General features: G+C 45.9%; 1 long non-coding RNA gene across 1 annotated transcript; it reads left to right on the top strand.

The window, feature by feature from the left end:
* Window positions 1-2,861: 2,861 nt before the first annotated feature.
* Window positions 2,862-3,242, top strand: LOC119348167. Its single transcript, XR_005168765.1, has 3 exons — window positions 2,862-2,894; window positions 2,989-3,057; window positions 3,135-3,242. It is a non-coding gene; the product is annotated as an uncharacterized LOC119348167 (long non-coding RNA).
* Window positions 3,243-3,983: the final 741 nt, after the last annotated feature.

A 3,983-nucleotide genomic window follows, 5' to 3' on the forward strand; every position in this document is an offset into this window, starting at 1 on the left:
CAAAGTCAAGATGTCGACTACAGACTCGTCGCAGACTTGCAGTGAACCTGGATGCGGCGAGCCTGATTTGTGGATCGATGGCGGGTCTTGACTTTGTTAGGCTGGGATTGGATGGTTGCGGAGGGTGGTGTGCTTGGTTGGGTTCCCATGGAAGAATGTGGCCTCCTCGTGGATCTGGTCATGCCCATCCTAGAGAACATTGTGTCCCTAGCTCCCTCGAGGAGCAAGGACAGTGCAAGCGGCAGCAGGGGGTAGGGGTAGATGTGGGGAGGAATGTTGGCGGCTGCTCGAGGTCATCATGAAGAAACCCTTGACGTCCCATCTTTATCAATGGAAGTGGAAGAGCACGAAGTCGAGATTGGATAGGAGTTTGAGTTCTTTTTGGCACCGATCGGTTCCCCACTTTAGAGATGTATTTTTTTTGCGTGCGAGCAAACAGTGGGTTGATTCTAAAAGGGATAGGTACTTTTCAACAGAAGTGCATGACGGACCAAAAATATGACCTCATTTTATTCGTTTGATAGATATCGTATTATTCGTTGTTGTTCGTTCGGTGAAATTTCCTAATATTTGATTATTGTGTTTCTAATTAGAGCACCCCATAATCACCCAATATGAGGGGATGATAAATGAAAAATACTGATTATAAATTTTGAAGAGCCCGTGGCAACGCACGGGCGTTATACTAGTAGTCTATATGAGAGAATAAGAATGACGATTGTTGTCGTGAAGGTCTCTTCTTCTTCCTTCTCCTTGTGCAAGACCTTTGTTATGCACTAGGGGAAGGAGGGAGAAGAGACCATCACCGACGGTCGAAAAATCAGTGAGGATTATCCACCATATATATATATATATATATATATATATATATATATATATATATATATATATATATATATGTAGAGAATGGATTTGCTACCCACACTAGCTCGGATGGTGCCTATCAGAACCATTCGTTTGCTTTGAGATCCGAACTTTTGAGCGGATAAGGTTATGATTTTATGATTTGTTGAATTTCGCCACTGCAATAGAGGAAAGCTTCGACGTACCTTTTGCTTGTCAGTGGCCGAAAATGGAAGCCTACTACCTGGCTTTTGCAGGTGTATTCGGGGCAAGTGACTTCGCCCCTTTATGAGCTAGCAGGGTGTGGCAGTAGCTGATTTCGGCAAGCATGTGACAACGGCTAATTTCGGATATTTGTCAAAAGTTCCACGGCGCGGTGTCCTGTGCACTGTTTTTAAAACTGCTTTTTTCGTCTGGCAAGCTGTGAAGCGGCTGGCACCGTTTGTAAGATGCAGCATTTACTGTACCGGGTTTTGTAAAAGGTGGTAAGGCTTTGCCGTTTTTAGTGAACAGAGGCTGCCATGCATGCGCAGCAGAGGAGTAAAACACGCCGTGTTAAAAAGGGCATAGGACAAGCAGCATTTACTCTACCGCGTCGTGTTAACTGCAATCTGCACAGTAATGAAAGGCTGCCATGCATGCGCAACAGGGCAGAGGGGTAAACACGCAAACAGCCACACGCAAACAGCTCGTAATTATCTGAAGCCACCGTCCATCCATTTGTTCTGTATATATCACGCGCCCTGCTCGTTGTTTGCTCCGCGCGCGCGCTCTGTACAACTTTGTATCTAGCCACCGGTGAGATGGAATATTTGGGAGATGGCGAAGGGACGAACGGAAACCGGGGCTTGGCCGTGAGCACAGCTGGGGGTGACGACGCGTTTGCAGGAGCCGTTGTTGCTGCAGTCGAGGATGCCCAACGCGAGCGTTGCACTGGTCCACTACATCGGTCGGGAGGTTAGTGAATGTGTTCTTTGGCTCTTGGTTGTGAGCAGAAGTTTTCGCTGCTGTAAGGTAAACCGGTGTTTGTTTTCCAGTACGTTGATCCGCCCAACAACTTGGTGCCTCTTACTTTGAAGCAAGTTTCCATGCTAACTCCTTCAGCCAGGCATGGGGGGGGCACTATCGATACATGGGATGCCTGTCAACACGGTATGCACGAGGGTGCACACATGTTTGTTTTGCTGTTTTTGGCTGTTTTCCCCATACATTTTCTTCAGTAAAAACCCCTCCACCCATTCCATTTGTCTGCAGGCACGACTGCTTGGTAGGGTGTGGAACCGTACGGAATCGTCGGAAGAGATCAGCTTCGTTCTAGGCGATGGCACTGGGTCTATCGAAGCCAAGATATGGTATTTTTCTCGCGTAATGCATGGTTAGAAATAATTTTCATGCCTTCCGCAGACGATGACAACTTTGACGACTGTTGCATTCTCAGGACAATAGACGGGGAGTACATGCGGGCGTTACGTGAAGTTAGGTTAGCTCCTGGGATATTGTCTTGTAATTTTTGCAATGGTCGCTTATGTTCTGTATAACACCTGGAAAAAATGAACCTTTCCCGTATAACGCTCGCAGGAATGGAGACTACGTTGTGGTTAACGGCTCTATAAGGACGCGGGATTCTGTCATGCATATACGAGCCTACTCAATCAGGTTTGTGTCGGACAAAAAAATGGATTCACTCCCCTCTTTTCGTCAGTTTAGAAAATGATTGTTCCATTTTGTTAACCATGTAGGGCTTTTGTTTCTGCAGGCTTGTGACTAACTACAACGAGATTACTAACCACTTCCTCCATTGCATATACGTCTCCCTCGATCTTCAGAAGCAGGCAGGCTCCATCATTTTTGTAATGCGCGTCCTGAACACCAAAACATGCCACCTTTTTTTACGTTGACGTCGATGCTTTATTTCTACAGTTGAGGGAGAGAGAAATGGATATTCGTCGGGCGAATATGGTGGTAGCCTCAAACGAGCAGTCTCAGGCTCCCAACGGCGCGGAGAAGCTTTTTGGTGATGTTCTTCAAGTTTTCTACCGTCCAGGAATAGTGTACGTGCCTGTCTTCCAAGATAACAAAATTCTAGCACGCCCATTATCACTCCCCCCCTGACTTGCTCGGCCCCACCGTGTCAATAATATTCAGCGAGCTGGAAAACGGGGCTTCGTTCTCTTTGATTCAATCTGAGACAGGTGCAGATGCGGACCAACTCAGGTAAAGAAAATACTTTTGCAGTGCATACTAGCAGCTTACTACGTCTGGTTGGGTGCCTTACAATCTCTTCAAAACAGGACTGTTATCGGAGCTCACGTCGCTATGGGCAACCTTTTCACCACCATTGATGATGACCATTTCAAGTGCTCGTTCAACGGATAAAAATTGGTTGAGATGTGGCGCACAGTACGTCTACTTCTTCAACGGGAATGATTTCGGTTAAAGATCTCCGAGAAATGACTATCCATTGTTTTTCCATTTTGTAGTTTCATTCTGTTGTCTCATGTGTAAGTTTTTCCCATGGTTTTGTTGACCTTGATACTAGCACAAAAAACCCTGAGTATCAACTTTTAATTCATGCAATCATCCCTGAATGCATGGGCGGGCTCCTTCAGAAAAATAATCATTTTTCAGAGTGCCCCCGGGGCTTAGCAAATTTGAAAATACAGGTTAGATCTAAGAAACCGGATTCTAAGCATGTAGAAGGGGGAATCATCAGATTCTTATTACATAACCTTGCGATAAAGTTTTAGAAGGAAAACTACTAATATCTGGCAATTATTTTTGTTAAGTTCTAATCGTTGCGACACGCCTCACAAGTCTTCATAGATGTTCTGATGATGCTGGAAGCGACAATCCTGCGAAGCTTCCGTGTGCGCCTCTCAGCAAACATTCTGGCAAATCTTGAATTTTGTTGGGAGCTGCCCGATATTGCCGGCTAATCCCAATACTTCATAAAAAAGAATCATCCTAGATTGGTCGATCTCATCCCCCATCTATGATAATAATAATGACAGCATGTCAGCTAAGTTGCCCGTGACAAAAAAGACTGCAGTCCACCCACGCCCCCCCACCCCCCCCCCCTCACCACCGCCACCTTACTCCCCGCATGAGTGTTTTGATTGTACATACCGGCGATAAAGTCC

The sequence above is a fragment of the Triticum dicoccoides genome, unplaced genomic scaffold (assembly GCF_002162155.2).
Source record: "Triticum dicoccoides isolate Atlit2015 ecotype Zavitan unplaced genomic scaffold, WEW_v2.0 scaffold87329, whole genome shotgun sequence".
Taxonomy (NCBI): domain Eukaryota; kingdom Viridiplantae; phylum Streptophyta; class Magnoliopsida; order Poales; family Poaceae; genus Triticum; species Triticum dicoccoides.